Source organism: Gavialis gangeticus, unplaced genomic scaffold (assembly GCF_001723915.1).
Source record: "Gavialis gangeticus isolate Ggan-Ray unplaced genomic scaffold, GavGan_comp1, whole genome shotgun sequence".
Taxonomy (NCBI): Eukaryota; Metazoa; Chordata; order Crocodylia; family Gavialidae; genus Gavialis; species Gavialis gangeticus.
In genome coordinates, this window is record NW_017729032.1 from 25,058,975 (window position 1) to 25,075,429 (window position 16,455).

Consider the following 16,455-nt stretch of genomic DNA (forward strand, 5'->3'; position numbering starts at 1 on the left):
TTTTTTTTTTTTTTTTTTTTTTTTTTTTTGCTAAAATGAATTGTTTCTATGGACTTCAGATGACTTTTTCTAAAATGTTGACCCACTGAAAATTTTTAATGCTTTGTTTGATTTTCAAGACTGACAATAAACAAAACCCGTACACCCCTTTTTAAAAATTAATGGCCACTATTTCTCTATAATCATGGATGAAATATATACATCACATCATGCTCCCTACTGTGGAAACAGCAGCAGGTCTGCTACACTGGAGGGCTTCTTCTATATCCTCTCTGGGTGAATTTAACCTTAGGAAGATTATTTTTTAACAATGTATTCATAGCACAGGAAGTCATTTTGACTTACATTAACTCTAGCTTGGCCAATAAAGGTGTATATAATAAATTAAAAAAAAAATGAAAATGGGCTGTGTTCTTGGCTCTAACCTGAGTGGGTAGGAGAGGAATTGCATTTTTGCAATACTGGAAAATTTTGATGTTTGACTTTTATTTTATTGCTCATTTTAGTGTAAACAGTTGTATGGTGCCATGTGGTCACATGCATGTTGTTTTGACACAGATGCTGTTCTATTATAGTAGTGACATTTTATTCTGGGACACATTTGGAAAACAGACAGTTCTGTTTAGATTTGGGAAGTGCTACATAGTAAAAGTGAAAGGCAAAGATCTTTTTGTAGGTGACACATTTTATTGTACTGACTGTGTGGTTGGGATAAATTTAGACAAGCTTTTGAATGCAAGGCTTTCTTTATCAAAAATCCTTGCCACTCACATAATTTCTGGACCATCACAGCTACGACATCACTTCAGCACTACTGTATAGTAAATTTAAGAATGGAGGTTTCCCTGAGATCAAATTCGCAAATACTTTACAATGGAAATTAGATATTTTCCCTTAACTCTCTTATGTTGAAACTATGTGAAACTAGGCTTGCATGATTCAGGCAATATTAAAACACATTAAAGGGAACGCTTCCTCACACAGCATGTAGTGAGCCTGAGGAATGTACTCATATAGTTCATAGTCTTTATTTTTAAAAGGGTTTGATAATTTTATGACCAATAATAGCATTTTAGTTACGCATTGCTACGCTAAGGATAATTGGATGTCCTGTTTCACAGCATCAGCCGATCACTACAGGGGCAGGAAGGGATTTTTACACATACGCACATGTGCTGGAACACACACATATATGACTTGCTTACCTCCCCCATGTAATCTGTGAACATTTGTAGACTGAATTTTCTCATCCTCCTTTGAATCGGTTGCATGGCTGTTGGCTCTGAATAGTTAAGGATGATATCTACATAATAGCAAGAGACTGGCTAGATAACTAGTAATTAAAATGTATGCACAGCATTGGAAAACTGTGGGCAATGTGTCCATTTCACAAATGTCAGCAAGCTCTGGACCCAGCTGCAGGAAGAAAACAATGTGTCAAAACATCAGCTCTTAATATCTGCAAAGCTTTGGGGAATAGAAAAAGCTATACAAGCCCAGGCCAGTAACAGAGTGCCAGATGTTGGCCTCAGCTTCAGTCACTAAAATGTGATTGCCAGTTTAGTTAATACATCTTTCATCCTCCTATAATGGTCACTTGAGAAATCAATGCAAATAATGGAAAACCACTGCACTGCTGCTACTTCTTATGTCTCTGTCCGCCTTATCAGAATTTTCGTGAAAATTAAAAGTGAATTTTAAAACTCCAAAAATAATTGCAGTGTAGTCGTAGTGAACGAACACCCAGCTCAGGTGTGCAAAGGAATAATGCTGGTTTAATTTTTTGCTCCCACATTAGGTATTTTTATAGCAGGTTCTACAGTGGAATCTAATGATGAGGTGGAGCAGGGAGGAATTAAGAGACTGTTTTGTTTTGGTTTTTTGCTTTTTTTTTTTGAGGATGAGCTAGGCACTGAGGCATCAAGAGTGAGGTGCTTTTGTAGATGTGTAGAAGCATAAACTTCAGGCAGGTAAGGTCACAAACTGCCATGCTTGTGGAATGTAAGCAGGTTCAGGGTTAGGCAGCAGCTGAGCAGGAATTTCCTATATTGCAAATTTGACTTTAGGCAGCTAAATTCCACCTAAGTTTCACTATAGGCACCTAAGTCACCTCTGGATTCAGTCCTAGCTAACCTCCCCAAAAGCATATGTGATACCCTGAAAAGAAAATCCTGTATTTTCTCACATATATTGTACCCTGGAATATAAGAGCCTTCTTTCACATTTTAATTTTTGGAAGGTCCCAAGAAGGAATAAAAATCTTACTTTAGAGTAAGTAACTAGGGTCTGGGCTCGCTGGGTCTGGGGTCCTGCGCCGGGTCCAAGACTGCACACTGGCTCTGAACTCGTGTGCTGTATCCAGAGCTGTGCTCCAGGTCTGGCTGGGGACTGACCCCACACAGCAGCTCAATCCAGCCCACAGTGCCATGTCATGCAGCTGGTGAGTTTCCCAGGGGTCCAGAAATTTGGGAGCCAGGGAGTGATGGCAGCATTAATTGCTGTGACTTGCAGAGTCACAATAATTACTGCTGCCACTGCCCCATTGCCAAATTTCGGAACCTCTGGAGATCTATATTTCCTGCATATAGAGTGCTCAGTCCAGTTTCTCTCAGCTGGTTTTGGGGGAAAACATTTGTGTTTTATGTGAGAAAATGCAGTAAATTTAGCTGGCTTTTAATTCATAGTTACACTTCGAAACTTTATAGTACATGTGGAATTTTCTTGATTTCATTTGTGTTGACGGTGGTGACTTTTCACAGGGGATGCACCTCCCTGGTCAGCGGGTGTATGTTCACCTGCATTCACCCCCTATACATCACCAATGCCCAGACCCATTTCTACTACTTTTACAAGACAATTTTGGTATTCACCAACAGCAGATAGTGCACATAAGCACAGGGCATTTTCATATTGGGGATGGCATTGGCAACTACAGAAACGTGTTGCAGACAACGAGCGAGGAGCACAGATCCACACAGGAAACTATATTTTGGTGCATGTCACTCCCACAATACACCGTACAAAGCAGCTGACTGGGGGCTTCTACCCCACTGATGGCATAAGAGTGAATTTACTTTGCATATAACAAATTTTTGGTATAAAAAGGGTCATCACATAAGAGCAAATTGGTACATACAGAACCTGCATAAAGCGAGGGAAACCTGTACTGGTCAAAAAGTTCTTAATTTTTTTCCTTTGAAAAGGACACAAAATGGGAAGACCCTTGATTTTTAAAGATATTTTGGGATTTTTGGTAGATTTTTCTACCCTGAAAAAAGTATTGAAAATTGATATTACAGTTTTTATCAAACTCCCCTCCTTCCTAAAAATGATGTTCAATACTAGTTGAGACAATCTGTTTCTACTTTGTTTTTTAAAGTAAAAACTGCAAAATTAAAAATGAGTCCATTCTGAGGTTTTGAAATTTATAATGAATAATTTATTTTGAACAAATACGGAGCACCTGATTCTTCTAAGCAGTCAGTCCTGTACCTTTTAGAAACATCAAATTCATCTTAAAGCAAGTAAAGAAAAATATATCAAAGCCTATAGTTGTATCCTGTAATTATTAGCACTCTGCTTCTGGCTGGGGAAACATTTCCCTTCCTCCATCGCTAGCTGGGACATGGCCCGTAACCAAGAAGGGGGATTTGGTGCCCTGTGCTTGTGTGTACTGTCCTATGCTTTGTGGCCAGCAACAATTTGAAAATTACAATATGAGAGAGAGGGAGGGAGGGAAAAATTCCCTCCCTAGCTCCCTGTTGCCCTGTGACTGTGTGTTGCTATGTCAAAATACATGTGCACACTTGCCAATTGATGCAGAATCAAGCAACATCTGTAAATCAAAACTCTTCCCCCCTCCAACCTAGTTGGTTTGCAACGTGTTTATTTAGAAGCAAATGTACACAGGCATATTAAATATCTAATATTAAATACCTAATTATTATTATTATTGTTCACTACCACTTGACCACGAATGGCATTGTAGACAGTGAAGACCAGTGAAAACCAAAGAACATAAAGAAAAATAATATCTGATGATCTTAGTTGAAATACTGTAAGTAGTCAATGCTAGCTATTACATCAAGTCATGATTGACAACAATTGTATTGTTGTCATGAAGACAACAATTGTGATGTTGTCATGTAGAGATGAATTAGTATTGCTTGGGTGGGATCCCTGTGCCAAGGCTTGGGGGCTGCAACCACCCCACCCTATGTTATTTTAATACACTTAAGATTCTATGGTCAATGAAGTCCTTTACCAGCCTTCCTTCACATTTCAGTAAGCTGATTATATCTTTCCCAAACATAACTAGAAAGTTAAAGCCAAGGCTTATCCTTCTGATGACAGTATGTCCCTATCATGAAGTGATGAATTTGCTCAGAATTATAATTCTACTATGAATTAAATTAAGAATTTCAAATAATTTCAAATTGGTAGTCTATATTCCTACATTTAACAATATTAGAGTAATTAGAAATCACTATATCCAGGATCAGGAGGGTTACATTTAAGCAGACTGAAAACAGGAGGAAGGTAGAAGACGTGTAATTATAGGAGAGTCATATAATAAGTACTTTATATTAACGGGGAAAAATGGGTAGACTGTCACTAGAACTTTTGATTACAGATGGTGAAATTATTAAACAGGAAGAAGTGGTTTAATTCTATACCAAGGAGAACGAAGTAAAATTTGGAGGTGCAGATTTTCAAATGTTCACTCATTGCCCACAGAAAAGTATAGGATGAGCCGTGCAATTTATTTGGGACAAAGCCTTTTAGTCCTTACGTAGATGCATCGTAAGTGGCAGCATAAAAAGCCCTTCCATGTCCTGTGCAATGGTCAGACAAAATTGTCAGGAGCTGCTTCCAAAAGGTGGGAAGAAGTTCAGAGTAGCTGCCTTCTTTCTCCTAAATTATAGCTTTTTGAATTGGTCAGCCATCCTAGAGTGGGAATATTTGGTCCCCTGCCATGAGATGTACAAGCTTATTTCTAGGATGCACCTTTACACAGATCTTAAAACTGTCAGAGGAAACAATGTATTTACTAGATTAGATTAGTTCTCACACCCTATGAATATTTGTTATTTCAATAAAAAACTTATCCTGACTTGGAAAAAAGTTTAAAAAAAAAACTAAACAAACAAACAAAAAAATTCAGGCCAATCATGACATTGGTTTGATTTTATGCTTTTTTTTTAAAAAAAATTAGCATACACTGTGAAATGGAAGAAAGCCATTTTGGATAGAAAAGCTTGCTGTTATATTGAATGCACCAAGTTGGAATATTTCCACAATTTTAAGTTTGTTTTTTTTTTAAATGAATCGAGAAATTCAAGACAAACTCTTTCCTCCAAGAAGTTTTTTGCTTTTGATGAATCAGCATTTCTTACAAAAACATTTTGTTAAAAAATCCTCAACCAGCTCTAATATTGATTTTAATGCAGCTGACAGTAAAGAAGAGATGGTTGGAAAGGAATGGTAATGGAGGAAATGGAGGTAGTGAAAAATATAAATCTCTGTAAAACTCTTAAAAATTAAATCTTATGCATAGTATCAAAAGCCAATGGCAGTATAAGCCATAGGGTAACCCAGGGAAAATTACATAAGCAGATTTTTTTTTGGCTGCAGTTATACAAAAATTAATCCTGACAGACACATTATATTTAATGCTTTACAAAAAGAGTACGTTCAAGAATGTACATCTGGGAAAGGAAGAGGCATTTAGCATACTGAAAGAAGCATAGGAGAACATAGGATCAGAGACTATATACAAGAGGAGAAAAAGATGAACAGGACCATCCTTAGCATTAATTGGGGAAAAGGAAAGTTCAGAGACGTAGTGTGATGCAACACCTACGTGTACTATCTTAAAAAGGAAATGAACATAGCTGTGTGCTTTTCAACATCCTCTGTACACTTTGAGCATTCTCTATTCCACCTAATTCGTTCACTCAAGAATGAGTTGCATGGAATTAGACATGAATGGGTATAAACTGGAAAAGATAAGCAGTAGTTTGATAGTTGCCAAATAAGTCCAGTCCCATGTCAATGAAAAGTAGGAGATAAAAGAATGCATCTCAAACTATGTGGGAAATATCCAAGCAAGAAGAATGTGGAATTCGGTTGACTATTCACACTGATGGAATCAGATGAGATGTAAAAGTCAGAAGATTTGGGCTTTCCAAGTTAAGAACTCAGTTTTCTCCAAATCATGTATGGGAGCCAATGATGAGGAAAGGTACAAGAACTGTTGCCATGGAGTGTCAAGCATGTTTCAAAGTCCTGGTCTTTATCTCTTTATATGGTTTGGTAGAATTAGACACTTCAAAATGAATAAAAGGAGCATGGAGGAGATGAGTACGTTGCCTAAATAAATTGCATGTCTTCAGCTATAGATATGACAGTTCATTTAATGTCAGTATGTTTCATTATGAATGAATTCAGTGGGGAGATCTGTTGTGTATATGTGCCTACTGTTTGAAAGCTTCATAGTTTTGTTTTCTGTGTATTGTTTTTTATTATTATTAATTTGGAGGTAGCAGCCATTTTGAAGAAGTGGTGCTGCAGTGGGTCACTGGTCAGGGAGACATTGTTCCTTCTGGAGACTCCACTGGTGTGTATGTGTGAGTGGAAGGTGGAGAAGGGGGAGAGATTTGGAGGTTGTTTTGTTTCCTATCGTTTGATTGCTTGCTGTTCTCTCAATCTGAAATAAAGGTCATTCAGAGTGAAAATATATATTTGTTCTTTGTCCATGTAAAACGTAATTAAATTACTAGTACTTTAAAAGATTGGTTTTAGATCCTGTTAAGCAGATTTTTATTTATATTGATGAATTACTTTGACATCTGTTTACTATCTAAAATATTGCTGCTATCATCTAATGACCAGACATTCTGGCTCCATTCACCAAAAGTGTCATTCAATAGCTTTGCTTTAGCACTAAATGTTACATTACAGAGAATGATGGAGTATTATGAATTTAATATTTTTTAATTAATTTCTATAATGTCGAGACTGAACATTACATAGCAGGGGTTCTAGTAATAATTAAACATTGAGCATTATCTGCAAAGCAACAAAAACAATTAGAAATGTGGGTGTTTAAAAGGTTTAAGAATTGAAGCTGAAGCTATAGTTTTACAGATTCATTGTATGAATAGATAACATTTTAGTTCATTTCAAAATACACCAGAATGATTTCAGCAGAAGATGATTTTTTCTCAGGTTTTCCATTTAATTTGCAAATGCTCTAATTCAGAACACCCTGCTTCTTGTCTGACAGAGAAAAAAATCTATTTAATTCAGTGGAAGCAGTGCCTGTGATAGATCTGACATAAATGAGTACCCAATAATGCTAGACGCTGCTCCACTATAAGGTGCGGAGTACCCTTAGAGTCTGTTGGTGACAGAGTAACAGGATCAGATCTTAACTAAGGACTTCAGTATTTGGACCAAGGGGGCTTTAACTAAGAGGAATAATAATAATGATGCTGATTATACTAATAATGAATGTATCAATAGACAATATAGCAATGGTCACTAGTTAAGGAATATCTTTTGAATCTAGGTTTTGTACAGCCTCTTTCCTATTACAGAGACAGACTTTAGATCTTTGTTCAGACCTGGTTTGCCTTGTCCTCTATAGAAAGGGGGCAAAAGTTATCATCTGCAATCATAGTTCTGTCCTCATTTTCCTTCCGGTGGGGCTCAAGTTAATGGATCAGTACATAGATAGTAGATGCAAGAAAGGGGGCCAAAAAAAAGGACAACGCAGTGTCCTGAACATTTCAGAACTACCTGCTTGAGCATGCTGTGAGGGAGCTGGAGGAGAATCAAACAGATCTAGAAAGCTGGAGGGATGTGGCCACGTGTCATTTGGGAGATTTCTACAGATTCACTCTTGCTTCTGCCACAGGGAGACAGTAAAAATTCAGACCTCAAGGAGCTTCTTCTGGAGCAAGACTGTCTAAATGGGGCTCATTGGTTCCCAACCGAGCTCATTGGTTCCCACCCAGCCACCAGTGTTCTTCCCTCCCATCTCTGGTCCTGCTACAGAAGCTGGGTTCTTTGGGCTTCCTCACTATCCTCTGGTTTCTGCTTCCTACCCCCTTTCCTTGGGGTGATGTGGCACACTGGGAGGAGGCTGGGGTGCCCAAGCTGTGTGATCTGCAGGACGGCAGGGTGCCTTTGCTTTGTATGCTGCATACAACAAAGGCAGGAGCCAAGCTGTCCAGACTACAGGCAGGCAGTGCACATGGTTGGTAGGGGAGGACAATGCTGAACAAGCAGCAGAAAGGAGCCAGGCTGTCCACAAAGTTAGGCAGGGAAGGGGAGCCAGACTGTCTGTGAGGAGGCTTGGGAGGGGGTACACATGGTAGGGAAGGAGGGGTATTCTGAGCTGTCCATGCAACAGGTGAGTACCTGGGAGGAGCCTCTGAGCAATGAGCAGCCCCCAAAACTTTGGCCTGTGCCTTGTGTGGCCCCTGGGACTGTGGCTGCCACTGCACGAGCTCCTTGGCTGCCCAGAAGTTGGATACCCTGTTATAGAGAGAAGGCCATTTCCATTGGACAGTAAATGAAGGTTGTGATTTTTGTAACTGAGAAGCCCTGAGCTTAAAAATTGTAGCCTAAATTTGTTCTAAATCATTAGTGACATTAAAGTGAAACTATAAAAAAATTGACCAATTGACTGAGTATTTAGCATTTTTTTTAAAGTGGCTATATTAAAAGTATCATTTTAGCAAGTACAAATGAGGGTGCTGAATGCCTTAATGAAGCTTGGCTAGAGCCTATAGTTAGATTTCTAAATCCATGTTTAGATTCCAAAAATAGGTGGCCTGACTTTCTGGGTTCCTGAGCCACCTGCAGCTCCCATTGACTTCAATAGAGTTTTAAAAAATGAGCCAGCAATACATGAAAGGAGCCTGGCTGAGCCAATATCTAAAATTGCTACTTATTTTATTACTACAATTTTATTACAGCATTTTAACTTACATACAGCATGATAGTGTTTTATGGTAGGACACAGTGCTTCAGAATGTGTCCTTATAGCCACATTTTATTGCTGTAACTATAGATAGATAGCAGATATGAAAAAAAGAAGATAATGGTCAGTTAAATTCAGATATGAGCACCTGAGAGAGATTTACTTATCCTTAGTAAACAATTTGCTTTTGAAAAGCAATGCTGAAAGGTCAGAATCCTGAATATGGAAAAACTTGCAGAGGGGTATGGACCATGCCTAATTTTTCTTCAGACAGATCTGTTCAATATGTACTTCTCTATCTATACACATCTAGATGAATCCTATTCTCTGAGTCACTGAAGTATTTCTCATCAAATCTCATTCTCTCATTTGTGCTATCAAACCATTCCTTAAGGCTTAAATTCATCCCACTGCATGGTCTACCTAGTACTTAAGTCAGCAATCTTTTATGTTGTCTTTATTCTGGTTTATCTGGGAGTTTTGTCTGAATAAAGATGCTGTATAGGCCCTTGTAAAGACTTGTTTTAAGATCAAAATATGAAACAAAATTACACTATATGGTTGATCTGTGACCATTCGGTATTTCCCTGAACACTGAAGTTTGAAGATTTCACATGGAGGTGGAAAAGAGAGCCCTCCAATCTCTTCTGGATCCCACCCTTGTGGACCCCCCATGGATCCTGCCTGGTCCCCCTGATCTCCCTAAGGACTCTGTCTGTCTCCTTGATGCCCCCAACCACCCCCAAAGCCCACTTCTCACCCCAATCCACCCAAGTCTCCCCCCACTAGCCTCCCCAAACCTGACTTACCGTAGATTAGATGGCTTTTTTTTTAACTTGATCTAACCTCCCCAATAACCTCCTTGAATGTCTGTATGCACCCACTGTGGAGACAATCTCTAGGTCTCAATTGCACTGCTTATAAAATGGAGATGTTGCTTATCTATTGGTAGGTGAGAGCAAAGTCATGTTTAAGTATGTGTGACAGCTCTTAGATGGAAACTGCATTCACTGTGGCTAGGTACAGACATTGCACATAAATGGGTTTAAGTGATCATCAGAAACTGGTTTAAATCTAAAACAGAACAGATGTTCAGTGCATATAAACCAGTCTGAAAATGGCTGAAACCAGTTTGAGATAAGCCTGGTTGAATGTAGTATCAGACTTAACTGATTTGGGTCAAACTGGTTTATGCAATGTCAATCCCAGACCCCTTGCTGGTTTCAGATAAATCAGACACCCCCAGCATCCTGGCATGCTCTCTGGGGTGGGTGGGGCTCTCCGCTCTACAGTACAGCTGGCCCTGCCCTGCTGCTCCCTGGCTGCAGCTCTGGCAGAGACTTCCAGGTTGCTCCCTCCCACCCCGCTCACCCCTCCTTGTTAAGTAGGAATTCCCCCCTCTGCTCTGCCTTTCTGAGAGGTGTCTGCATATAGCTGGGCCTCAATTTACGTGGTGGTTATGTTTAGGTTCCAGATGTGGCCAGTAATTTGGCTGATAAATACCTGTGCATGTGCACTGCAGCACGCAGGCAGTGAGGAGCAGAGCCCGGCAGCTTGGAGAGCTGAGTGCAGCTGGTAAGTCCGGTGTAGTTTGGGGGGGAAGGGAAGGAGTATTTGGGGGGGGCAGATCAACACCCCCCACAGTGAGGGAGCAGTGGGGCAGGGGCAGAACTTCTGCCCTGCTGGGGTGGGTTCGTCATGGGATGGAGCCATGGCTTGTCTGAGGGACTTGTCCATGGGATGGAGCCATGGCTCATTGGGGGGTGGGGCAGCCCTGGCTCAGCCTGGCCCAGCCCCCTCCAAGAAGAGCCCTGTGCAGCCCCAGCTGCAGCCTGCCCCACCTTGTGCAGATCCAGGGGCACATGCCCCCGTGTACCCTCCTTCTGAGTTGTGTGCAGTGGTGGGAGCCGCACCCCACATATCCCCTGGATTAGGTGCGTCTCTGTCCTGTGCCTACCCAGCCCCGGCAGGACAACACCTGCCCCTGCCCCACTCCCTCCCTCACCGTGGGGGAGTGTATTTGCCCTGCCATGACCTTTCCCTCCCCCTTCCCTTTCTTCCAAAACACAACATGCTTACCAGCTACACTGAGAGAAGTCTGGTGGAAGCGGGGTGGGAAGTGACCAGCTGATTCTAGACCCAACTGTGCATCTTGGCGATTGTGCAGCACGGCGTAAATGTGAATCCATATCTTGTACAAAAATTAAGGTTCGCAATTAATTGACCATGCATAACTGAATCCGTGCAGAAAAATACTGTGTAAATCCGGGCCTGACTGTATTATCTAGCAAACCACATGCTATCTATGGTCTGTGCTGTGACAAAGGCAGGATCAAAAGGTAGGTGGTAATGTCCTTCCATTGTTTTTGTAATGGGGTGATGAACACTGTTATCAATTCCCTGCTGGGCTAATCAGAGTTTCCTGCTGGGGCCTGGCCACACCCACTTCCCCCCTTAGCTCAGTTCTGTGGAAGGGAAGGGAGGCCTGTTGTAGTGCTCCCCAGTTTCTAGCCTGAGCCACTTCAGGAATGTGCCTGCATTTCTAGAATGAAAAGGGAGCATCTGTTCACCTCCAATAGCCTGTATGTTCATTGGTCTGCTTGTCCAAACTCAGATCTTGTTAAACCTCCAGCTCTTTCAGTTAGATTTAGTGAAAAATCTGAGGAGAGCCACACAGATGAACACTGTGGCTTTGAACCCATTTTGCTCAGTGGAAAGAATCCCAGTGAGTTCATTGGGCATTAATTCAGGCCATTAATATGGAAAGTTAGTGCGTGCTGCATTTTCACTGCTTTTGGACTAATATTATCTATTCATTAATTCATGTGTGGGCTTGTTTGTTTGTTATGAAGCCAATATAGTGGTTTAGGTACAGATCAATTTTATAAAAAGGCACAGAGAGACGTTTTACAAAAATATGTGAATATTCTTGATAGATTTTCTGCAAAGTTTCGTAAACCTGTTTTAATATATTAAGCGCTATTTTGTAATTTTATTTATGGATACTTTTTTTCTGAGAAGTGTCTCCAGTGCTGAATCTACTATTTGATACTGTATGGTAAATAGATATGTCTCTTTTTAATAAAAGAATAGATAGGTCTCTTTAATTTTTTTTCTATCCTAGTATATTTGATTCTGTTTTTAATATTTTAAGATGAATACAGCAAATCTGTAAATCTGCAGCTGAAGTCTGATGTATTCTGAAATGCCTGTGAAGGGAATATATTGAAAAGAAAGAGGAAAGAGAAACTTCACCTCTTAATAAATGAACTGAGAACATGAATATCTTTAAAATGCTGTTTAATTGACAAATATCATAAAATTATTACTAAATTTTGAAGTAGAAAAATAGTAAAAAAAAAAAAAGAAACAGTCAAATGACAGCCCTGCATTCCCAATTTACTTGTTATAAACAATATAGCCACATATAAATTGCAGAACCAGCATTGTATTTCAAATTTCAAATTTAGGTTTTAAAAAGACGTGTGTAAGGATAAATTCTCTTCTCTGTAGCAATTCATTTTGAGTAACTATATTTTTTGCTTACCACGACAGGCTCATGAATGAGACAGGAATGAGCTGGCATATCTATAATTCAGAAGCATAATAAAATCATGCATCCTTAGTAAAGACATTTTTAGAATGACTCTTTTCCATACTTTCGTTCTGCCCAGAGGGCTTTACAGTCACTGCACAGCCAAAGCCTTAAAACCATAGTAAATCAAACTGTTGATATTGGTTCACAGATTAAATTGAAGGTGACCCAAACCATGAAAGGGGTCTGATTCTGAGATGTTTCATATACATTGCTTACATTGAAGTCAGATTGATTTAGGCAAGCAAAATGCGTTTCTGAATCATGCTCAGAGGTCTGATCTGTGGGTCATGGAGGAGACATTGATTCATTGCAGGAGACCAAGACATTGCAGGAAGAGCTCTTTTCTAAGTTTGCCAGTTGACTTGATGCAGAATCCAAGATGGTAACAGTCTTTGGACCTTAGCTGTATGGAAGCAGGCCTTCTCTTTATCCATCCAAAGAGCTGAAGAGAAAGATAGCAGGAAGTGACCATTCATAATTTTTGCTTTCATATGCTTTGGACTGAAAAATAAATTTCTGATTTTTTTTTTTATATAAGTTGCATTATACTAATTTGTTTTTCTGGGTTGACTAACAAGGTTTTATCTCTAAAGCAATATTACTAAAACTCTGCAATCTTTTTTTATGGGGTCAACTACTTTTGCGTAAGTGAGAGCATAAAGTTACTCAGACTCAGAATCATGTTATGCTTTATTGTATAATAATCAACTGTTTTTAATGTTTTCAAAATGCTCCAGGGACTTCTCGGGCACTGACATTTTTATGACTATAATGTAATCTCCTTTTCAGATTTTTCATTTCATAATGGATGTACAGTGTTTGCCTCTAAACTCAGAGAGCAGAGCATAAGATCAGCTGGGCATGCAGTTAACAATACTATAAATTAACTACTGTATTGTACATATAAATATTTACCAAGGTACTTCTTAAATTTTAAAGAATAAATATTTCCAGAAAGTCAGCATATTTCCAGAATGCCAGATATTTTAGAAGTGTTCTCAGGGTAAAATATTTTACAATTAATGGCTGGCAAACTAATTTTGTCTAATTCATTTAAATGTTGTCATTTTCAAGATTCATAGATTTCATAGAGTTAATAGATTTCATAGGCATTAGGGCTGGAAGGGACCTTGGAAGATCATCGAGTCCAGCCCCCTGCCCCAGGGGCAGGAAGTCCGCAGGGGTCATAGGATCCCAGCAAGATAAACATCCACATGATTCCTGAAGGCCTGCAGCCTTGTTGTGGAACATTTTGGGGGGCTCACTGTAAGCATGGGTTTTGTAAATAGCTGCTGTAAGCAGTTCAATAAGTAAGATAACTAGATGCCCTTTTCATCCCAGGGGGATGATGGCCATCTGGGCCTAGCAGCAGGGCCCAGAGACTACTCCCTGGTCATTTCCCCATAACATTATGTTTAATTTTATTGGGTGAGTGTTAGTCTGGGGGAATGGGGAGAGGGATATTACTATAGCTTGTAACTGTTCAGTTGTAAGGGTGGCTGTTTGTGCCAAGAGACTGGAGCTTGGAAAGAAAGAGCTTCGGGGGCGGAGCAGAAAAGTTGTAGGGACATCAGAGAGCTGGAGAAAAGGGGTAGTACCAGGGAGGACAGATTAGAGAGAAAGGAATAGTCCTCAAGGGGACAGAGTGGAATCCAAGGGCAAAGGAAACAGAAGTAGCAAAATAAAGACCATTTGTTTTGAAAAAGTCTTTTGTGCTTTTTCGGACGTTGGCACTCTTTACTTCTTGCCCATTTGAAGAAGAAAACATCCCTTCCCGGTAGCTGACCAAAAAAGGAGCTCTCTGAGGGAGAGATCACTAGGGAAGTCAGGGATAGAAAAGAGCCAGGGTCTCTAAGCCAGAGGCAAGACCCCTCAGGGGGTCCTTTGGGAATATAGCTTTGTCTTGGGAAGTCTTGAGGCAGAACTACCCCCCCAAAAAGGGCATGAACTACGACAACCGCTGTTTCTATTGGTAATATTCTATTAGGGGAACACTTCTTTTTCAAAAGTGCCCTGGCATGCTACAGCAGTCTGTTTCCCTCACCTCCTCCCAGTGCTTTCTGGTATGCTTAGCAAGGTCATTTTAGATGTGCACCTGGATCCTATTACAGGCCTCTTGGGGACCAGGGCATAGATACTCTGGCCTACCAATTAGGACACTGAGGGAAGGCCAGGAAGTGGGTCAGAATTCAAGAGTCAAGTTACCAGGCCTGGAGGGAAATCCAGGAGCAGAGTCTAGTACACGGGTCAGGATCAGGATCCAGAAAACCAGCAACCAAGTGCCGTGGGTCAGGGGCAATCCAAAGGACAAAGACAAGCCCGGGGTCCAGAAAAATCAACAGCCAAGTTACTGAGTCCAAAGGGTAGTCCACAAGGTGAAGTTCGAGCCCTGAATCAAGCCAGGGGTCAAAGCCAAGGAAAACCAGAGTCAAGGAGTCAATAGCCTTGTGACAGCAGACTGTGTCAAAACCGTTGATTGGCCTGGGTACCTGTGGCCTCAGGTGGGTCCAAATGGATAAGTGGTGCTTCCAACAGCTAATTGGCTCTCATGTCCTTGTCATAAACTAGACTTTTTTCCAGAATTGTGCACATCTTAAATTGTTGATGACAAGTTATTTAGGATATTTGTTGGAATCTGACAGGGGCCGTGACATGCATGCTTCTGTTATGGCAGTTGGAACTGCATGTGTGGCTGATGAGGTACTTGGCCTGCCTGATTGGGGTCCTTGACAGGCCTGTGGCTTGGGAGTGCCACCAGCATTCATATGTCTACATGTGCAATTAATATGCCCAAATCTACTGCACAAATTCAGGCTCATTACACTGCTCCCAGGTGCATGTCTACATATGTGCTTGGGTTGGAGCCGGAACAGCTTAGTCCAGCACTGCTCCTGTCTTGCTCTGCCCTGCCCTGCAGTAGTCAGGGGGAGCTCCAGGCTCCCTCAGGTAACAGGGCCAGGTTGACAGAGGGTATGGAGAGTCAGGCCTTGGTTCCCAGGGGTGGGAGGAGCTGTCTCTGGCTTTGGAGGCAGCTCCCAGCCACACAGAGCTCAGAGTTGGCTGCAGCCACTGTTCCCAGGAGAAGCGTGTGCAGGTCTGAGCCACCAGCTGGCAAGGCCCATGGCACTCATACCATATTGTACCCATCCTTTCTTCCCCTGCAACTGTGATTCCCCTTGGGAGCTGCAGTCACAGTGAGAGTGGAGCCTGGAGCTCCTCTGCAGTGCAGGGACCATAGAACAGCCCCAAGGCTGAGAACTGCCTTTGCACCATTGAGTAGCTAGTCCCGTCCCCAGCTGAGCTGCCTGGGCCCCTATTCCCCTGCAGTACTTGGTGTAATGGCAGCCTGGCTGTGGGGTGTGCCTGGCTGTGGGGCTCCTGTGGAGCAGGGTACTGCACTGGTGTGCCACCCCTTGCACGGTCATCACACTAGTGCAGGGCTGCTCCCGGTACAGCTGTGGAGCTCTCGGTCAGCATCTACACATGCAGTACAGTGCATTAATATTATGCAGGGGTGGGCAAAATATTACCCGGGGGCTGGATCCAGCCTGCCAGGCAATTCTATCCGGCCCACAGGGTCCCTAAAAAATTTAGAAAATTAATATTTATTTGCTCATGGCTGCCTCTCAAAGATGACAGGAGCCAGGGGCAGTAGGACCCAGGGGAAGCTGGTGGCAGGACCCAGCAGCAAGGCCTGCCCAGCCCTGCCCCCCCAATCAGAAGCCCCTGCCCAGCAGAGGCTTCTCACCTGGGACCATGGGACTGTTCCTGCTTCCCTGCACTGGAGAAGTCTGCGGCCCAATGAGAGGTAGAGCGGTGTTCAACCTGGTACTGGCTACTGGGGATGACCTAAGCGGTGACCTAG